Source organism: Tamandua tetradactyla, chromosome 19 (genome assembly GCF_023851605.1).
Source record: "Tamandua tetradactyla isolate mTamTet1 chromosome 19, mTamTet1.pri, whole genome shotgun sequence".
Classification (NCBI taxonomy): domain Eukaryota; kingdom Metazoa; phylum Chordata; class Mammalia; order Pilosa; family Myrmecophagidae; genus Tamandua; species Tamandua tetradactyla.
The window spans coordinates 47,513,798-47,536,943 of record NC_135345.1 but is presented as its reverse complement, the minus strand read 5'-3'; the positions used below and the strand labels follow the sequence as shown (position 1 = coordinate 47,536,943).

The following is a 23,146-nucleotide window of genomic DNA, read 5'->3' as shown; positions in this document are numbered from 1 at the left end:
ACGGAAACGCAGAGTCCAAAATCCACAGGGCAGGCTGTGAAGCCGACGATTCCGATGGAGGGTCTGGATGAATTCCACAAGAGAGGCTCACCAGCCGAGACAGGAAGAGCCTGTCTCTTCTGAACCCTTAAAAGGCTTCCAGTGATCAGATTAAGCATTGCTCATTGCAGAAGACACTCCCCTTGGCTGATTACAAATGGAATCAGCTGTGGATATAGCTGACATGATCATGATTTAATTTTATGAAATGTCCTCATCACAACAGAGAGGCCAGCACTTGCCCAACCAGACAAACAGGTACCACCACTTGGCCAAGTTGACACATGAACCTAACCATGACACCCCCTTTCTCTTATTTTCTATAAGAACTCCTCATATTAACCAGATTAGTTTATTCACATTGTTTCCAAAATGCTTGGTCCATTACTTCCTCAATTACCTAATCTATTTCCACCTGAATTCTTCAGTAATAAACCATGTTTACAGGTAAAAACTCTCAGTTACTTCATAGAGGAACTTCACAGGCAACTGTGGTAAGGGCTGTGCATTATCTCAACAGGCATGACTTCTGCAAGCAACACATCCTGCTTTATCCCCATTCTTCATGCCCAGTCAATTATCTATAAAATGATTGCATAGAATATTTTACTCACCTTCCTCTCCACCTCTCTAAATAATATCCATTATTCAAAGGCTAGTTAAGTCCTGCCATGTTGTAAACAGAATAAGTTCCTAAAAATATTGGCTAAAAAAATAGGAGGAATACATGATCAATTTCTTCCATGGCTCAAAGTCTAGTGGAATGGACATAAACAAAAAGGGACTTCAAATATAATGTCATAAAGATTGTAGATGATTATTTCTGTCTTTTTGTGTATTTCCATTATTTATATGAACATTCAAGAGGATTATATTCATTCAATATTAAATGAATAAAGGAAAGCTTGTTAGTCCCCCCAAATTCAACATACAATAAAATTTTGTATGTTAAAGGTAAGAAAGGTAGGAGGGTTGCATAATATCTAATCTACATAGTCAATTCCAATGGAAAATTATTGAAGTAGATATAAGGGCAACCAGATAGAAATATGTAGCATTAACATTGCTTTCTTAATTAAATCATCGACGCAAGTGAATTTATTATACTCTATAAATTACATTATTTTTCAGTCTCTTCCAATTGAAATACATTCCACCTGGGAATTAAAGAAAAATTTACAGTAAAATAATAATATCATACACAAAAAATATAGCTCACATATTTAACCTTAAAACGAATGATGTTTAGGAACAGGTTATATCTCCTTTTGCAAAACAAAACCATCCAGAGTTTGTTACCTTCAAATCAAAACTAATATTAGAATTAGAAATAAAATGATCTTATTTATTCAGTAATGGATACAGAAGTAAAACTGCGTGATTTTTCTGATGACTACTTTTTAGCGTTCATCTAGGTATAACACTTCAGTGTCCCTTTCAAACTTTAAATAATATTCAGTTTGTGGATAGAAAACAAACCTTTTCCAACTCCACCTATTACTCTGGTGAAAATGCGTCTGTGTCAAAGATTACACAATATGTATCATAGATTCAAAAATTTCAATTCATAACTATCCTTAGCAAATAATGAGAACCATCTGGATGGATTGTTGCAGAGACTGAAAATAATTGATCCTGAATTGAGCTTTTATGAAACATGAAATTAAACAAGATATTAAACATTCTAAAGTTCATCAGAAAGACATATCAAAAGTGTTGCTAGCTGTTCATTTTCCTTCATATTTATATAAAAAGGCTAAACTGGCAGAATGGAACTGAAATAGGAACTAAAAGATCTAGATATCGATGTATTTATCAAAGGTCCAAAGCTGGTTTACTTGGTCACAATAAATATTTTATGTGGTTCATAACGATTTCCCTGCCAGATGCCATCTGTAAACAATTACTAATAAGATTATAATTATACATGTGCATAGATCATCCTTCAAGAAAGCAAACTATTGCATAAAGGAATTAGCAATATTTTACCTTTGAATAGAAAAATTTACTTTATTTCTGATCATTTTCTTATTATCTCCCACTTGGAAAAAAGGAGTCCTTTTCACAGCCAGTTAAATGGTGCCTGATTTTCACAGCAAAATTCATGTTAAGTTGGGTTTATTCTTCCCATTTTGAGGATAAAATGCTAAATCCCTCTAAGGTTATATCATTTGCTCAAGGTTAAGTAAGTGGTAGATTGAGCAAAGACTAAATTTGTATTTTTTTAATTTTTAGCTCACAATATTTTTCATCGTACCATACTGTCTCTTGTTCAGAAAACACTCTCAAAGACAATTACAAAGGATAAATATTGCTCGAATACAAGGTTTTATTTTTTAATATTCCATATCGTTTCCTTATTTCCACATGTAAAAAGACATTGACTCAAGACAGTTTTCCCACATGTGTATGGTATTTGGCTGCATCGCTAACCAGGAACTGTTCATATCTCATAACCAGTTATTAGTGCAACTTCATCACATCGTGGAGAAGCAGTTCTGGCTGCTCAGGCTAATCTGTGTATCTTCCATATTCACTTAGTTCACATACTACCAGCAGCCAAAATTTCAACATTTTAAAAGCATATAACAGCTGTGAGTGGAATGATTTGTGTGAAAATAAGCAACAAAGATGAACTCTAAGTTTAGTGTATTATGAAATATTTCTTTTTAATCTCTTGCTCAGTCTTCTCATCAAATAAATAGAGTGCATTTAAAGTGCCTTAAAACAATAAAAATATTAGCTTTTCTAAACACCTGGTCACAAAAATACCTCCACTTTGGCTGTCTTCCTGAAGGCACTAAAGCTGTAGAACCCCTCGTCAGGCCCGTTATGACAACAGGAAAAATTTGGAAATGTAAGGTGATCTGCGAATAGTTAGGGACACTGGCTTGGAAGCCAGAGAATACGAGCTGTAATGTTCAATAACTTTAAGACCGCGGCCAAGTTACTGCACATCTCTGAGGTTATTTTGCTTTAACATGTAAGAATTAAGTTGTCCGTAAAGAAAGTTAGAATGGAGAAAGGGGTTGTGTTCACAACCTCTAGTCTAGGTGAAAGAATTGAATGAATAATTCACAGAAAGTTCAAATAACAATGTCTGAGGCCTAGTCAGCTTTCAATAAATGTTAGCTTTATCATCATCAGTAAGAAAATTTTCTATGTTATTTTTAAAAAGTCTATTACAGTAAACAAGAGGTGGATGCTAGAATGATCCATGTGGTAATGGATTAGAGTTGGAGACATCAGTAAGAACATGTGTTTGGCTTTTTATATTACAGATGGTTGAAACTAGAAACATTTATAGGGGTGTGTGTATACATGTGTTAGCATACGCACATATTTTTCCTTTACTTTGTCAGCTGAGAGAACCTAAAAGCGCCAACACTCCAGGAACAACAAATATACCTAGTAATCAAATCTTGCTTTCTAATACTATTCTCCAATAAGAGGAGCCAGAGCTCCTAGAGAAATTGCTGACTCAAAAATTGCGGCATAAAATATACAAGATGGCTCCTGTAAGACTGAAAGGAAAAACGTGTTTAAAACAAAACAAAAAACCCACCCTATATTGCTGGGGAGTATGTCAAAGGAGCAGAGAAGCCAACTGGAAAAGTTCCCAATGGCCAAAGCTAGAACAATTTAGTAACAAAACGAGTGAAATTTTATTGGATTATAAACCCCAAGTATGAAACTAATACCAGAGTCGATACTGATATAAATAAATGCTCATATAAATTAAATGATGGGGAAAAATAGACAAATTTCTCATGCAAAGAATTCCAAATAATTTATGGCGATACTCCTCCCTCATAGAAGGGAAGCATATACCCCTTTCCTTAAGTACAGGATGCTCAAAGTTACTTCCTTCCAAAGAATAAAACATGGAGAGGGGAAAAAAAGAATAACTTTACAGTGGAAAAACCCTGATAAACCCTGTCTCAGCTAGGTGATCAAAACTGACACGAAAAATCATGAATCATGTTGATAAAATGTTCATTTCATAAAAGGTGATGAAAATGGCACCTTTCATCTATAAGGTTCTTATATAACCTCAATCAAATCATGATAAAAACATAAGGTGAATTCTACTAGAGGGCCATCCTGCAAATTACATGAATACCACTCTTCAAAACTGTCAAAATTATTGAAAGTGAGGAAATCTGAGAAACTTGTCACAACCCAGAGGATTTTAAGACATGTCAACTACAGGAAATGTAGTTTACTAAATAGTACACTGGAAAAGAAAAAAGTAGGCTAGGGAAAAACTAAAAAGAAATCCAAATAAATTGTAGACTCATTCAGTTAAGTCACACCTTAACTAAAAATTAAATCTTTAAGAAGTCCTATCTACAATGGTGTCACACCAACAGGAACATGAATTAAAATTAAGAAAATGCCTATATTGGGTAAATAATGCAATCTATCTCAATGGACGTTACAAAGAGTCAGGTACATGTGAACTGCATGAACTATCTTCTAAATTTTTCTGTAAATCTAAAATTTCTAAAAACTAAAATCTATTAAAAATGCATTACAATAATTTGGAAGATTCTCTGTAAAAAACTCGGTTGGTCATTCCAGATCATGGTAGGTTGCCCTAGAAAGTTCTTTAACATTAGACAGATTGAGTTCAATTCCAACTAAGCCACTTAGCTGATGCTTAAATCAACACAAGTTTCCTATATCTTAAATATGATGCCCTTTTATATGTACAATGAAGATAACAACCACCTCAGGAAGTTGTAGTGCGGATTAAATGAAACAAAATACGTGGGGAACCCAAAGCAGAGCCAGCCATAAAATATTTAAATAACCTGCCCAAAGATGCACAGCTAGCATATAGAGATCCAGGGCTTGGATTTGGCACAGTCAGCTGTCATTGCCCATGATCTTGCAATTAGGCCACACTGGTTGTGATTCAGAAATCAGAATTCAGCCATCAGAGTAGGAAAAAGTAGTTTTTAATCCTTCCTCTAAAGTATAATATACTTACCTCGGGAGGTGATGGCATAAAGGGTATTGGAAGTAATACACAGAGACAAAGGAAAGTGAGTGAAAAGGGACAGAGATTACTGGAATGAAAGCAAAGGATGAGCAATTATATCTACCTTGTCTCCAACTAGTTGTTGAATGTATTCCTGGATTTCTGAATATTGGGTTGCTAAGTTCAGCTAAATTTAACACCCCTTGATAAGGCTTACATCACTGCATATTTCAGGGTGAATATGGCACATTTTCCTGCCATGTAAATTTTATTCAACACCACATAATTTTAAAACATTTTTATATAACCAAGTAAACAGCTTCTGTGCTTTGTTGTGTGGAATCCAAATCCAAATGAATTTCTAAAAGAAAATGCTTAATAGGAACATTGTGATAGCAACAGATCTCTACAAATTTCATCCTAATTCTCATGGTCATGCATTCACTCAGTTCTGCCATAAAGGTTACGAGAGTGTTTGTCCAGCGTTACAGGAGGGACTGAAGGAGATGCAGGCTGAATATGGCATGACTGCTTTCCTCCAGGTGCTCAAACACAGATAGGCCAAGCAGACACACAAATGGGTAACTAGAGTGCAGCACATTTGTGCTATGGTAGAGGTTGATATGGGACTTCTGAAAATATAAAGATAAGACCCATTGGTTTAGTTCCTAACCCCGCCCCCCCCAGCCAGTTGATTAAATCTGCAAACATCATTGAATTATTGAAACCCCAAGCTCAGTGGTCTATGGCGATTGCTTTACATTAGCAACTACCAATGAGTTAAGCAAAATGTAGATGTGCCTGATGGAGAACAAAGACCAATTCAGATTTGTAATTTGGTTTAAGCTTTTGATTTTGAAATCAAAGGATGTTGTCCTAGTCGAAAAAGGAAAAAAAAATAAACTATGGACACAGTAGGCCATATAATAAAATAGTCAGGATATTTTAAAAGATGATTTCCCTAAAGTATTAGAAATTATTATTAATGTGTCTGTATATGTATTACATTGATAGATACTGGCTCATAACCTATAAACACCTGAACCATGGTCACATATATTACATTTGAAATATATAACTCTTCAGCAAGATTACGCCTGACAATGTTGCCTAATCTATACCACTTCGTGTATAATTGGCTCCAGCTGTGAGTTATGGAGTTGATCCCCCTGGATTTTATGTTTGATGGTTTGGGTTTTTTTTTTTTTTCTGGCTCTGAGCTGTATCAACTGTTTCTGAGAAGCAGAGATTGAAAAGCACTAGGGAAAAATGTGCTAAAACACATGTGTAAAATATATATTTTTAGACTTTGGCTCGTGTAGGTGTGACTGTAGGATCCCCTGCAACTACAATTCCAAAGAATTCCCTGTACTTAGTAAGCAAGGGGGAATACTTAGCATTCATTGTACATGGAATGGCAAAATTCGCCAAATAGTTGACACAGTCTTCAATGTAAGATTTTAAAATTTCATCAAGTTATGAAATAAGGTCACTGCAATGAGCAAAGAGAAGGCTAGACGGAAATTTTAAAGGAAGTCAAAAAAAGTAGTTAAGAAAAGAAGGAAAGGAAGGAGAGGAGGAAAATAGAAGGGAAGAAAAGACAGAAGAAAAGGAAGTCCTGAAACTGACAGTCAACTACATACAACCTTTCCATTAACTATGCTTGCTTTTATCTTAATAAATGTTATTTTTAGAGCAGTTTTAGTTTAATTTACAGAAATTAAAGTTCCCATATCCTCCCCCCCACCCCACACACACCTTCTCCCTGTTGTTAACGGGGTACACATGTGACAACTGAGAACCTATCATGATATATTTAGTTAACCAAATAGATTACATTAGGATTCACCATTTGTGTGTACAGTTCTATATGTTTTAACAAATGCCTAACATCATGTACCTGCCAATATGATATCATACAGCATAGTTTCCCTGAATTAAAAATGCCCTGTTTTCCACCTATTAAATCCCCACTCCCTTGCCTGAACTTATAGCAATGACTGATCTTTCTATTCTCTCCACTGTTTTCCTTTGTCCACAAAGTCATTAAATTGCAATCATATAGTGTGTAGTCATTTTGGACTGGCATCTCTAGCTTAACAATATATATTTAAGATTCCTCCATGTTGTTACATAGCCTAATAGCTCAGTTCTTTCTTATCACTGAATAACATTCCGTTGAAAGGATGTACCACAGTTTGTTTATCCATTCTACAATGAAAAGGCATCTTGGTTGCTTCTCATTTTGGGCTATTATGAATAAAGTTGCCTAAACATTCAGGTGCATGTCTTTGCCTAGTCATAAGCTTTCAGCACCACTGTGTAAATACCTAAGTGTGCAATTCCTGGATTGCATGGTAAGCCTGTGTGTAGCTTTGTAAGAAATTTCTCAAACTGTATTCCAAAGTGGCTGCACTCTTTGCATTCCCACCAGAAATGAATGGCAGGTCTGTTGCTCCACTTTCTCACCAGCATTTGGCATTTGCACCAGGTATTTCCATCTGAGATCATTTAGTTTTCACGTTTGTTTTTGTCAGTTCTCTGAACCTGTTTCCTCATCATTTAAACCTCAAAAGGTGGTTTTAAAGATTACCAATAACAGCAACAGCAAAAAAAAAAGTGGGACACGGTGGCTCAGGAGACAGAGTTCTCGCCTGCCATGCCCGAGATCCAGGTTCAATTGGCGGTGCCTGCCCATGCCAAAGGAAAAAAAAAAAAGATTACCAATAACATACACCTAAACCAATGCCTGGTATTAGTAGAGCCTCAATAAATTGTAGCAAATTGTAGCTAGTATCAAGAATCAGCTGCATCATTTCCAAAAGATCCTTCCCAGAACATTTTCTCCCTTTCACAAAAGAAAAAAAAGGTATTATTCTCCTTCAGAAAGGGAGATTGAGGTCATCAGAAATCATCTGGCTTCTGAGTGAGCTATTTCCAGGAAGTAAAAAACACGTTCTTTTAGAGGAAATGAGTACTTTAAAACCATTAGGATACTCATATATGTACAGCAAGAAATAATACATCCCAAAGAGCCAAATATGATTGAGAATAGCAGGAGACAGTCAAGCCCCAGGGCACCAGGCTGTATCATAGCAAGACCAATATAGATTTTCCCTGGGGGCTCAGCTCTGTACTGGTATTTCCATATTGCCTTTTCCATATTCAAAGTAAGACATCCATGATTCATACACAGCAAACTCAGCAAGTATGAACAAGCAATGTGTTCCTACTCCTTAAAACTACCCGGATTCATCTCACAGAATTCCCTCTAACTCCTAAATCTTACACTAAACATGATAACTCCTGCACTTAATATATCTCATGGATTCATTTCCCTTTACTAGCAAGTATTTTTTGAGTTATCAAAAACTATCTTATATGTGCCCTAAATTGTTCAAAGACTTAGACCTTGTGCTCTTTGAGAAATGCAGCAAAATCTAGTGATAACAATATCTGTAATCTTTCTTAGGTCTTATGTAGCCCAGATTTTTAACATCATATTTCTTGTACTTAAATGTATATGTGATTTCTCCTTCTAGATATGTGGTCAGATTTTTATTTTTTAAGGTCAAATTATAGCCTTGAACCCAAGCACTCTTTTTCCCTTTCTCAGTTCTGAAATACTCTCTATTGGCATTATTTTAGGTAGTATTTCTTCATATTGTACAAAAAAAATCCCCCCAGGAGTACCCAGATTATGTGGTTTGCAAGCCTCAGAATTACAGAAAGAGAAAGCCCTCTTCTTTGCAGTGTTTATATAATTTCTCAATAAAAGATATTTATTGACCTTGTTCAATTATGAGTTCACATGTGGATTAATCATTGCTGTTAGGTTACAAAGATCTTCTGATGCCCTCTCCTGACAGTGAAGAAGGAAGGACTAAGTATTTGATAATTCCATGTAGTACAGGAGAAGGAGAGGGGCAGCCATCCAAAATAAAGATACTAGGTAAACAAACATACATATTAGTACATGGCCACTCTACTTAAACTTAATTTTAGTATTCTCATGTGTAACATGCTGATAATAGACCCAATTGCACTGGCCCTTTGGAAGACTGAAAGGAAGAACACTTATAAATCTCCCGGTTCATAGTTCATAACCAATAAATATTAATTCCAACTGAAATTGCAGAACACAATAATTAGATCCAAGAACATATAATCAGGCTTAATAATCTTTGTTACGTATAAGCTTTGTTATGTTGTGTACACATGTATTTATACAGTATGCATAGTATCATGATAGTAGCAAAGATAAGTAAATAAACAGATTTCCACTTGTTTTTAGTTCAAGAGCTAAAGGAAAGTTGTCTAAATGCCTGGAAGTTATAACTCTAGTGAATCTTTCTTTTTTTAACTTGATTAACTTATTATGACTGAACTTCACTCATTATTCCCTAATATTACCCCTAATAAAAGTGAAATTGTCGTGCAACTTAACCTCATGAAGTTACCTGATGATTTCCCAATTTTTACATTACATAGGCTAATCACAAACATTGCACTCATTTCAAAAATTCTCTAATGCTAATTTTACTCTTCGTGTTATGGTGAGAATTAATATGCAGCACTTTCACTTAGAGACATACAACTCAACAAACTCAGTCTTGACAAAAGAGTTAGTTGATGTCTCACCTATTCTGACAACTATCAGGAGGAATGTTTGAAATTTTCAGATTAAAATTTCACAAAATAATTAGCAAGATGAGACTGATCTATAAGAAAAAATGGAAATCTCAATATTTTCTTGTGTCCTATTATTTATAAAACATATCTTCTTTCTCCTTCAGCCTTTTAAAATTCTGCTCATCCATTAAAGCTCAAACCCAATACTTCCTCATCTCTTAAGACTTCCTAAATTATGTCACTTCAACTGAATCTTGGAGGTTATCTTCTACTGTCACAGGAAATAAATACTATCAAATTGCATTGTTCATATTTCTTCTAGAGAATTTTTAAAACATTGTACCTCACATTATAGATAATACAGCCTAGGACATGTTCATTGATATCATTGGACTTCAAACAAAGAGAAGAAAACCAGTTCATAGAAGTTCGGAACACTTCATATTCCTTGAGAATGCATTCAAGGGAATTCTTTCAGAGGACAATGGATTGTTAGTTTATCTCAAAGAAATAAATTCTGATCCAGGAATATATAGATCAGAATATATAGTAGTCACAAAGATGTAGGTCAAGGAAGATATGGTTCATATTTTTCAGAACTACAGTTTTATGAAATTCATGGAAAATAATTCAGATGGAGAAAAATCTCTCACCACTCAGACTCTCTGGAGCAGAAAATGAGGTCTTGTTTTTGAAGAGATGAGGTCTTCTAAACTTGTACAGAATATATAGTAGTCAGGAATATGTAGGTCCAGAAAGATGTGGTACATATTTTTCATAACTATAGTATTTATGAAATTCATGGAAAGTAATTCAGCTGGATGAAAATCTCTCACCACTCAGACTCTCTGGAGGAGAAAATGAGATCTTGTTTTTGAAGAGATGAAAGCTTCTAAACTTGTACATAAAATGTATGGTTTCTTCTTAGGAGCATAAAGGGTGTTGACAAAGATGTTTATGGGATACTAGTAAGATAGTATAGAAAATAGAAGAAATAAAAGAAATGGCATATGCAGAGGTTGGGCATTCAAACAATCCATTTACTAAAAATGCCTGATAGGGAATGACGACAAATGCTAAAGTGCAGTTTCTAGCCTTTATTGTTGACTTCGTTGTTTGAATATTAAATTTCTGAATCTTAGTACACGTTAACAATTACCACCGATATTATACTGTAACATCCAAAAGAGCTTAATTTTTATCCCCCATAGCAACTAATACCGTTATATGAAGTTAAAAAAGTATTAGTTAAATAAAGTACATATTTTAGATACGAGTTGATGAGACTTCTCCATCTCCTATGCCAAATATTTTTAAATTTTGTTTTAGTTTACTCAAATTGCCAAATTGCAATATGCCAGAAATGGATTTACTTTTATAGTGGAGATTTATTAAGTTACAAATTTACAGTTCTGAAGCCACTATGATATCCAAATGAAGGCACCAAAGACAATGCTTTCTCTCCAAAGACTGGCCACCATTGATCTGTGACTCCTCTGTAACATAGCAATGCACTGGCCAGCATCTGCTGGTCCTTCTCTCCAGGGTTTCTCTGTCTCTCTTATCTCCTGTGTGGATCCTTCTCTCTCAGCTTCTTATAAAGGATTCTAGTAAGATTAGTGAGACCCACCTGGGGCACACCTAAACTGAAATAACTTAATCAAAGGGTCCCATCCACAATTCGTCTACATCCACAGGGATGGATTCCCTCTAAGACTATGATCTTTCTGGGGTCCATAAAATGTTCAAACCATCACAATATAATGTAGTACTTTGAAATAAACTTGTTTAACACTGAATATGTCATTAGAATACATAGTATTATCAATCAAACATATAATCTTAAACTAAGATTAGGGTTGCAACACCTTCATCATCCTAAGGCTTAAGGGTGAAGGTCTAATAATGTAAAATAAGGGCAGCATTGTGAGCATTGAGAAGACTGACCAGAATTGTCACTATTCACCTGGAAGTTGTAATGAATTGTCAATGTTGCCTTAGTGCCACATTAGGCCCAAACTGTCGCCTCTGATTCGGGGAAGGCGATATTCATTGTGAACATAAACTGCCTAGACTACAAAAAAGACAGAAGCATATGTAATCTTACAATGCACTCTAGTCAGCCATCATGAACTGACAGATTTACTTACTCTGTAAATAATCTTCTTTTGTTAGAACCAAAAGAACCAAGATGAAAAGCACGCAGTTACCAGACTAATATTGAAGAGCATTTTCTATGGCCACAGAGGGCTAAATCTCAGATTCTCAGTGGAGATACGAAAATTAATCACATAAGGAAATTAAATTGGAATTAATTTTTCATTCTATAGGCCCCCAATTTTATAGTTCTTACTTTTATAGTGTCCTTCCTTTATTATATAACCTGAGAGCTATAGACAATTTTTAAATTGTGTGTTGCATCTGAACAAGAATGCAGATATTACCTTCACAAAGAAATTGAAAATAGAATAGGTTGCAAGAATGTCACCAACAAGAAAATTGAAATAATGGTCTGCTAAATCTGGCATGTTTCTAACATAAATCTCTATCCTTACCAATGTGCAAAAATTGATAAAAGTGAAATCCTGACTGTAACTAAAAAAGTATAGGCTGCATCTATATAGAGTTACCAGGCTTACTCCTTTGAAAGAAATAACATCCATTCAAATATTCCTTCAATTTTAGACCAACTATAAGTTTCTTTGACTTTTTCTCTAAATTGAAATGTTTTTGACTGAAGTAATTGAACTAGCCAATTCCTTTGGTTTCTTGCAGTTACATCTATGAAGGTAATAGCCAAAGACATAGATTCTCTTCTTATATGCTCTTTTTCTATAATATATACTGGAAAATTGGAGTTGCAAAATCAAAATTTATAGGATCTAGGTAAGTAAATTAAAAATAAGGGAAATATTCTTTTCTAACCAATTGGATAGTTCATAAGTCAAAGATGAAGGACATTAGTCACTCATCTTTACCCAGTTGTTAACATGCAAGGATGTAGAAATTCTGTGTAAATTCAGGAACAGTATTCCAGGATCTTCCAGTTTTTCAAGAAAATAAAAAATTCATAAGTTTTGCTACCTTTAAATTCTGAGTACAAATTCAAATATATAAAAAAGTGGAAGCCAACATTGACTCCCTCTAGTGCTATGTGTGTGAGTAAAAATAAATATTATGTAGGGGTATTTATTATATTATAAATATAAGCATGTATACATTATATTCACATAAATATATATAATATATATGTGCACGTAATTTATTACTGGGCTAAATCTATCCTGGAATCTGTTGTCTTGCTGTCTCAGTATAAGGTGATGTCTCTTTTTACACAATTTTAGAAATGCAGTACGTATTAGTTAAATGGAAGAAATATGCTATAGAAATGTGTTGATAAATGTTTTCAGTCAATAATACTAAATGTTATAAAATGTCATTCATTTATACATTTACTAATGTAATACTTTCAGAAAAGAGCTTGTATTATTAAAATGGGGGAACAGTTAGAGAGAGAGAACAGTTACATTGGCCAAGGTGAATTTTTTAAATTTTCTCTCACATTTCTTGTGTTCACAAAGACTTTCATCATATGTTAAGTACCTATTGTATACTTGGCACCATAAGGAATCTGAGGGACACAATTGTCGAAACAAAGGAGTAGTGCACACATACCTGTAAATTATTTGATATCACATGCTATATGGAAACTGTTAATGGTCCTATATATTTTTAAATGTATACAGGTGTTAATTGAATGAATGATCTATGTGAGATGGAATGTGAGACCTAGAGCTTTGAAGAGAAAGTAAATTGTAGATTTGAAAGATTAAAAAAGGAATTATAATCAATAGAAAAGCCATTTAGCATATTATATCCCTAAAATATGATCCTCTTGTCCGTAGACAATCTGTTTCTGATAATTTCAATAATTTCATGCTATTCACTATTTTCATTTCCTAGATGGTTCTTTATCATTTGACATGTGTTTTCGTGTTCTTGGTTATCTCTGATTATGTAGTCAGGTTGCATTTTGAAAAAATATTGGCAGAAATATTTTGATGCCTATATCCAGAAGATAACGTCATCATTGGCATCAAATCATATTTCATTTCTCCAGGAGCTAGAAAACAACGTTGAAAATTTTGACAATTGTATAGAAACATCCATAGAATATTTTTTAAGAATAGAAATCTTAGAACTGAAAGATTCTGAGATTAACAGCAGAAGAGATCAAACTGATGAAACTTTCACGCAAAGGTAGATGGTACAAAAGAAAATACTGAGAGTGACACACAGAAACAAAGAGAAGAAAAAAATGTATGAGAGTTAGAATCAGAGTAAGCATCATAGTGGGTCAAACATATATTTAGCTGGAATTACAGATCAAGAAAAGAGGCATATGGGGCAGAAGTATTTGAAGCAATAAAAGTTCAGAGTTTCCTACAACTTAGAAAAGACATCAGTCCATAATTCAAGCTGTTCCATGAATGTCTAGTAGAAAAGATGGAAAAAATACTCTTCAAAAGAAAAAAGTTTAAAACTTATAAAATATGAGTAATCTGTAAAAACAATCAAATAAACAACAAAGACAGATTATCTTCAAAGGGGAAACAAGTAAATTGGAGGCAGTTTTCTCCAAGGAAACAAAGAAATCTGGCAGATGATGGAATTACAGCAAGAAAGCATGAAATGAAAATAATTGGCATCTTAAAATTCTGCACCCAAGAATACATTCAAGAATGAAATTTGGCATAATCTACCATTTATAAACACATACAAACTCCCCAACCCAGAAGTTCTATATCTAGGATCTACCCAAGATTAGAAATACGTACAGGTGCACAGCAAGAAGTAAATGTAAGACTGCTCATTGTAGCACTATTAATGCTAACCACAACTGAAAATAACCCAGATGTCTATCAACAGTAGAATGGAGAAACGTGTCTATGTTTTATAAATAAAATGCTATAAATCATTAAAAATTAATGGACTATAGTGACATATGAATGAAATAAATTGCAAGTATGCACAGAATATATTAAAAGAATGTAAATGAATTTTACAAACATAATATTGAAGTATTAATGATCAATTTATAAAATGTTCAGGAGTAAGCAACATTAAATCAAAGGTTGGAAGCTGCATACATAAGTGATAAAATCAAAAGAAAAGCAAGAAATTTATCATCCAATTGAACTTAATTTTTAACTTTAGGTGAGAAGTAGGGTGTTGTGACTGGAAAGCTATGATGGGGGAGGCTAGCAAAATTCTGTATCTTGACCAGAGTGTTGGTTCATTAATTTTGATTTTTTAATAATTTCCTAAGCTTTATATTTGTGATTTATCTTTTCTTCAGCTATAGAAGGTATTAAAAAAAGTATATTTATACCTTCTAATTCCATGTAATTGATCACATTTTATTACTACCAATGAGTATGTTGTGAATAAGGTATTTTAAGAAACAAAGAGACAATACAAATAATATAACTTCATCAACTAACAGACGAACAAATTGCTGCCCAGAATAGTTGGGACTTGTTAAGTGTGACGTTGTAGTCACTAATAAGTATAATTGGTGAAGGCCTCTTGGACTTCCAATTGCATGTCCCTGTTACATTTGTACTGTAACCCCTAAGGGCCCATGAAGGAATCCATTTTCAAAAAGCAGGTTAACTTGAACATAGCCTTTTTCCTCTAAGCCCCAACCTTGCCACCAGGGAAGGAAGGTCACACCTGTCAGCTGCACAGGAAATGGTTCCAGTATTCTTGTTCTTCATTAGTTCATGTGTGTGTTGTGTCACAACAAATGACAGGATGAACAACGTTTCCATAAAAGGATTATGGTGAAAGGAAATGTCATTACCAAGCCATCACCTACTTAAGATAGCTTCCACGGTAAGTACTTCTTCTCGACCCCTTCCCCCTTTATATATACACATAGAGAGAGAGAGAGAGAGAGAGAGAGAGAGAGAGAGAGAGAGATTGAACTACACATATGGAATATATATAGTCTATACATATGAAATCTAGAAATACAGCATATACTTTTTATTGTACAGATTTAAATACAAATATATATACGATTACAAAGATATGAAAATGTAATCTATTTCCATATTAGACATAGAGAGATTTTAAAACACCAAATAACACCAATGGACAATGTTAATAATAGGGTGATATCTGGGTATCCTGTATTTTATGCGTGACTATTCTATAAACTCACGAGTTCTCTAATTAAAAAAGAAAAAAATAACGAAGGGACAGGTTTATGGAAACTGTATTTCCTGCAAGATTTTCTGTAAACTCACAATTTCTCTACTAAAGAAGAAAGGTTGCCTCAGGATGCTGAGTTGACAAAGAGGTGAACTGTATAGGATGGTCTGTTGACAAGTCATTATCATTGCAACCTGAGATTTTTCTGCAATACAAAAGAGACACCAGAAGCTGCATTTCCAAAATTCTGTTCCCTATGGCTTTGAGGTTAGAGTTTTCTAGTATGAGGCACTCCCTTGAAATTCAGAGGCTGAGAAAAGTAATTGCTGACAGATATGTTGTCTGGTGTGTGATTCACAGTAGTTTCCCCATGAGCTCTATGAACTACACACTTTGCTGCTGATGACAGAGGTAACTGATGGGAGCTTTCTAGGGATTCTTTACCATTGTAGCACATTTCCAGCAAGCTCATAAGAGCCATGAAATTTATCACTTCAAGCTGAGAAAAATCTGTGATGGCTGCCCTGACTTTTGTTTGCCCTATTCTTCCAATTATTGCATAAGCTCCTAATTCTCTAAATTAATTTATTCAATGCCTGTAATACACAGAATGGCTTACACCACTTTGGTGAGAAATTATTGCAAAGAAAAATCCTTTTAAGGATGACTACCAGACAGTTTAAAATCAAGGCTTCCAATAATGAGGAACAAGAACAAAATAGATATCAATGGCAACCAGCAGTCTCTAACTCAACTAGCATAACCTACTTCCTTATGGCGGGGGCCTCATATCTTCTTCATTCTGGTTCTTTCCTTTAATCTGTTCTTCACAGCAGTATACTGGGTGGGTTTCAAGATAAAGAAAATGAACATGGGATATCTATACCTCAGAAATGTCTTGAATACCGTGTTCTTGAATCCAAAATGCATTTTTTAAAAAAATTTGGGTTCCCCTATTATTTAAAGATGGTTTTCTAGACCTCATCAAAGTTATACATGCACAACTATTATCTTAGACCTCCCTGTGTCTCAGTTTCTTCAACTATTAAATAAAAATAGCAACAATTTTGCCAGTTAATCTGCATGAATGTTTTAAAGATGAAATCAAGTGATGGATGCAAAAATATCTTGTGACAGATAAAGCTTACCCAAAAGTAAAAGACTGAAATTAGTATTCCTTTCATAGCTGCACCAAAGTATTCTATTGATTGATTTCACTAAAGTTCTTGTCTCAGAAGGAGAGTAGATCTATACATAGCCCTGACAGTACCATGAAATGGGCCTCTTTTTCGAATTTTTTTCTGACATCTTTAAGCAAGCAAGGGCATAGAGGGTAGCTGAGTCATATTTCCCTAGGACGACTCTAGCAAGTGTGCTTTTGCCACTAGCAATGCTACTTGAAATTCTTAACATTCACGGTCAGTGCTTATGGGCTGACAGCTGGGATTTAAAATACTTGTAGCTAAATCATAAGAGCAGCTGAAAAAGCCCAGGCCATCTGCTGCAGGTGTGTGCTCAAATACCCTCAAATTCATCAAATACATGTTGACATCCATTAACAAAACATTTGCCAGAGCAAGTTCTGTTAGGTAGACTCATTTGGGTTTAGCTCTAAAAAGATATCACAGGCCTTTGGGTCTTATTCATAGGAAATGGCTACTGTTGTCAGCCCAGCATTTTCTGACAGAGCGTTGTTCACACTGGCCACATCCATCAAACCCCGTGGAAGCTGGTGACCTGGCACATCTTAGCTTTACACCTCATCTGTCTAGACTGGACATTTATTGAATAGATACAGGCACTGCAGTCAGAATTTTATCTGTTTCGTTACAATCCATTGCATTGACTTCATAAGCCACAAAAATAGAGTGCACAGTAAGACCTGAGCTCAAATTTTCAAGAACTGAAGTTCACATTTGCTATTTATTTTTACTTTACTAAGTATGTGCATCTACCTCGTGCCATCATGCTATTCTAACTGATGACCATATACCTGGCATACTTTGATGTCCGTGAATCATCCAAATCCCTACCGTGTTTTAAACCAGCCTAAATTTTCCTGAGTTTTCCATGTATACCCTGATACCTCCCAGCTAGAAATTTCAATTATTTGTTTTATTGGAGAATAATTGGATTAACCTAATTTGCAACAAATTGTGACTACTCCCCCACAAGTCCCTATATATCAGTAGAAGATTCTTCTTAATTAAGGAGTGACCTGCTGAGCCAGCCATGACCTGACATGGATTATGTTCAAAGTGTAGATTTCTCACTCTTGCTGCTCGCTCTTCCTCCTCTTTCACAAGATATAGACAACAATAATGCAGTCTCTTTAAATTCCCCTCTCTCCAAGGATCCTGATCCGTGCCCTCTAAATCTTCCTGATGTTGTTCAGACAACTGCTCTAGGTAACAAAAATAATCAAAATTGTCTTCCAGCAGGGAGTGAGCCTGGTCCTACTCCCATAAAGATGGGAAGTGATGCAGGGAAATGCAGGCCCCACGGAAATGTATGTGTATACAGAGAACGTGAGAAGTTAGGGCAGAAGGAAAACATTTTCTGAACATTTCAAATTTAATCGGAAACTATTTCCCTATAACATGTATTTACAAGTAAGTCTATATTTGCAGGGTTTGTTGGTAGGATCAAATCATATGCTTCATATACATCATACATTAAAAAGCCGTTTTATCAGTTGTTTAAGAGATCTAACCAAACCATTAATGTTATTTAAATGGGCCTATACATTCTGAGTTCTAACAAACCAATTACTAATACTAAGAATTATTACGAACAGTTCATACAATATAAATAATCTTTATTTTAATAAGTAACAATCCTTTGAGTAATTTTGAAAAGCTTTTAATCCAGAATAATCAGAAAAATATATATAATTACATAAAATTAAATTCATTTTAGATTTGAATTTTCATTTTAATACCATAATCACATCTAGAAAAGAGCATAAATATCTAGGATTAAATAGTAGTTATTTTAGACAATGTCATATCATTGCACAACACAAAATAACCAAACTCATGGTATTCATATTGTACTTCAGGCCGACCAAGCCCCTCTAAATGTCTCCAAAACACCCGCTATGAGATGGAATTGAAGCTGGAACGACCCTGCTGGCTGACTGTTACAGCCCATCTGGGAGCTCTTCTGTGATTAGAGAGGATGTAAAAGAATGGTTGAAATTCCAGGCTTTTACACCAGATGAATTCAGGTCTATGTGCTGGCTTTTCCTTTCAATAGGGGTGAGGTCTACGGCAGTTTCCTCACAGGAAAAACAGAAGCGATGACATCTCTCTCACTGTGGTCTCAGGGTTGTTTAAACAACATGCGTACACATTTGGAATTGCTCACTCTCAATCTGTTTTATGCATTTGACTGCGGTAAAATTTAGCTGGAGCTTAACCATTCTAAGATAAATGTCTTAAAACTTCTAAATTTGGATCCTTTTTATTTTCATTTTAGATACATTGAGAAAAACAGCATATATTGATGAAATAGAAAACCAAGCAAGACATTCTTTCAACCACGTGCATGAATATGATCAGAACAGGTCAGTCTACAGACCATGTAAATAGCTGTTTTATCATATTTATTGTGAAACCATGATGTTTATCCCTACATGCCTTGACCAATAATGCTAGGTAACTTAGGAGTTGAACATTCAGAGTATGATCATTTCAGTGATCTGTGGAACTGCTCTTGTTTCTTCCCCTCTCTACCTCCACCTGTGGTTTGGGCTCCAAAAGAGATAACAAACAAATTATAATAATAGCACAAATTCTAATTCGTCTCTATCAGTCTTCCTTCCTGTTATTTCTCCTGAACATCCATAAAAAAAATCCCCTGAGATTTCTCAAGGCAACTTGAGAAACAGAAGTTTCCTCCATTTATCTTCTTCCTCCAAAAATAAATTTCTTTGCATCACAGATCCTCATTCCACCCCTTTATCAGAAGATCCCAGGCCTTTGAAGGTACTATGATTCTCACATGGAATGTCTCCTTTTAATTACTTCCCTTTATTGAAACCTCATTCTTCAAGACAACTGGTTACCTATGTTCTGCATTAAGCCTTCTTTGATGGCTGTACACTAATCTCATCTCTTTCTTCTATAAATTGCTCTCACACTTAGACCCAATGCTACAAATTTTGCCCTTAATTGTTTCCCCTTATTTTATGTGTATTCATTTTGCCTCCCAACTGGCTTGCAGAGCCTTAAGCGTACAGTTATGAACATATGCTAAATGTAGGATAAATGCTTGTCAATTGATTTCTCAGCCAAGGCTTCAAGCCAACCATTAATTCAAGGAGCAGAATTGGCACTGGAGAAAGGCTATTATACTATATACCAATATTTTGTACTAATATATATGCTATAGATGATAAACCAGTGTGATATGCTGTGAGGTCTATTTCAAACTCTTAGCACCCAGACAAAAGCATGAGGAAAAGCTTGGTATTTGCCATTGCAATCTACTGATATCATATATCCATTCTAGCTTTCACCCTGTTCAATTGGATTTAACCTAAAGGCGTATTGGGGAAGAGGGCAGTATCTCTTCATCATCTAAAAAAAGCAATACCTTCATCAGCTCATGATGCCAACATGACAATAGAAACAGTGCCAATAGCTGACTTTTTCACCCTTACTCTTACTTCCTGGAAATTGCTGAAATGATTGTATGACCTACTGTTTTGGTTTGCTAAAGCTGCTGGAATGCAAAATACCAGAAATAGGTTGACTTTTTCAAAAGAGATTTATTCATTTACAAATTTAAAGTTCTAAGGCCATGAAAATGTCCCAATTAAGATATCCAAATGATGATACCTGGAGTCTGAAGAAAGATCAACAGTATCTGGGACACCTCTCTCAGCTGGGAAGGCTTATTGTCAGTATCCACTGGTTCTTGTTCCTGTGTTTTTAGTTCTGATTCCAATAGCTTTCTCTCTGTGTCCTGTGGGTCATCTTAACTACTCCAGATGTTTCTTCTCTCAGCTTTTTCAGGTGTTTCTTCTCTTTGAGTGTCTGTGGGTCCTCTCTTAGATTCTCCCAGGCAGTCTCTGGATTAAATCTCTTAGCTTCCCTTGGCTCTTTCGAGGTTCTGGCTCTTCCAGTTTCTGTGGCTCCTTGCTTAGCATCTCCCGGGGTATTTCTGCCTCCAAGTGTCTGTGCTTTCTCCAGAATGTCTCCTTATTAAAGGACTTCAATAAGCAGATTAAGACCCACCTTGAGTAGAGGTTTCACATCTTTATGGTCCCATTGAACAATAGGCCTGCCCCTATATGATTCTATTAAAAATATATAAGCTTTTCTCAGGTACATAGCAGATCAAACCAGTGCATCTGCTTAGACTTTTCTTATTGGCAAGGGATCATATGAAGTTCTAGCTTTACAGCTTTAAAGCAAAAATTGAAACTTCTCCCACACTCCAGCAAAGTTTTTGAGAGTGTCCAGATTTAGGAAGAAAAGTTCCACTTACCACCCCAGCATCAAGATATCCCCTTCTCTTTTTTGGCTACAACTCAGAGTTGGATGCCAAATCTGTTGTGAAACAATTACCAAGGAGTGGAGGGATTCTGAGAATCCTCATGTTCTGCTGAAATCTCAAGCTGCAATCATTTTTCCTTGTGATGCATATGATATTCTTGTACTAACTGGGTTCTAGTAAAAATAAATGAATCTCATCATGTTTAACTTATGGTCATTCACAATGGTTTCTTTCATTTTGAAGAAATACATAAGGAGGAAAATTATTACACATAATCTAGAGGGGAACAAATAAGTGAAAGAGTAAAATTAGGGCATAACTGTAAGGAAGAATAGAAAAGAAACCCTTGCTATTGAAAAAGTGTCTCCTCTAGGGACCACTAATAAAAATAGTACTTGTACAATGTTTGGTAATATATATATGTATGAAGAAGTCGAGAGTGGAAGGTGATATTTCTTTACTTTTGGCCCTACTTTGGTTTTACAGAGTGAACTGTGTGACTCTCCTTGGTCATTTTATTAGATTGCAAATGGCTTGAACCAAAGATTCTTAATTTTTTATTATGTTTATCAAGCTCTTACCATGTGCCAAGACTGTTCTAATTAAATTATGTCTACTGTATTATTTTATGCATTTTAGATGCTTGATAACATTTTATACTTAAAATATTTAAGTGATATAGGATTATCCTTTTGAGTATTACTTCTTATTTTTCAGGGCAGTAAATAGAGAAGTGAAAAGATAATAAGATGGCATCTGTGGGGATAATAAAATTGGCCCCATGAATTATTTGATACAATTTGATATCAATGTTATCAATAAAATGATAACATTTTATCATTCTCATAAAATAGAGTAAAAAATTTCTCATAAAAGTAGAGTAAAAAATTTGCTCATGTACTTGCTATTTCACATTTTTTGGATTCTAGATAAGAAAATGAAAAATGTTATGACTGTAACAAATACCTTCTCTTATTTCTAGAAAATATTTCTGTTTTTGAGTGCCATTTATGCATTGTCACTGTACTACTTATGACACATTGCTATTTACATGGATATAGTATTATTCTTGGTTATCCATAAATCTTTTGCTTTTATAATCAGAACTGAATCTCATCTGAAGAAGAGAATAAAGAATTTCTTGTTTAAACCAAAGATGACTTTATTAAAAGGACTTGTCAGATGCAGAGGATGTTCAGAGATACTGCTTAATGCAGAGGTTATAATAAAATGTAAAGAATTTTGAGAGATTTTCTAAAAATCAGTGTGCAAGTTTCACCAGTGAGGCAACTCATTCTGTATCTTCTGGGACATCTCAGCAAGAAAGTGGCAACTTCAACTAAGATAAGTTCCCTTGTAAGATATGTTTATGATCCAGAATTCTAATAACATTTTTATGGACAAGGAGCAAATTTGGGATTGAGCATTCATCACCTTCCTATTCCTGAACAACAAACATAACATATCATCCCTTATAATCTTCTGTATTTTTATTTTATTACTCAAATTTCAACCTGAAACTCAGTTTAAGTAGCTGATGAAATTCTTTTTAAAAATGTATGTCTTGGTCCTTCTTATTATAAGGGTAGTTTTCCACAAAATGAATGTGTGACTATACATGCATATATATGAATATATATAATTTAATGAGTATTAAGTGCTTTTTGTATGCCTATTCTCATTTGTTTGGATCAAAGAGTATTATGACACTTCAAGTCATTTGTAGGACAGTGTGAATTAATTTAATAATTATAGTTTTCTCCT

General features: G+C 34.7%; 2 long non-coding RNA genes across 2 annotated transcripts in view; both read left to right on the top strand.

The window, feature by feature from the left end:
- LOC143663591 (uncharacterized) overlaps positions 1-15,449 on the top strand; it is a 38,677-nt gene extending 23,228 nt beyond the window's left edge. Inside the window, exons 2-3 of the long non-coding RNA XR_013166059.1 lie at positions 12,434-12,544; positions 15,361-15,449. This is a non-coding gene — a long non-coding RNA (uncharacterized LOC143663591). The remainder of the gene's footprint in view (positions 1-12,433; positions 12,545-15,360) is intronic.
- A 10-nt stretch (positions 15,450-15,459) lies between these two features.
- Positions 15,460-22,890, top strand: LOC143663590 (uncharacterized). The gene is made up of 3 exons (XR_013166058.1): positions 15,460-15,556; positions 19,358-19,445; positions 22,487-22,890. It is a non-coding gene; the product is annotated as an uncharacterized LOC143663590 (long non-coding RNA).
- The last annotated feature ends 256 nt before the right edge of the window (positions 22,891-23,146 follow it).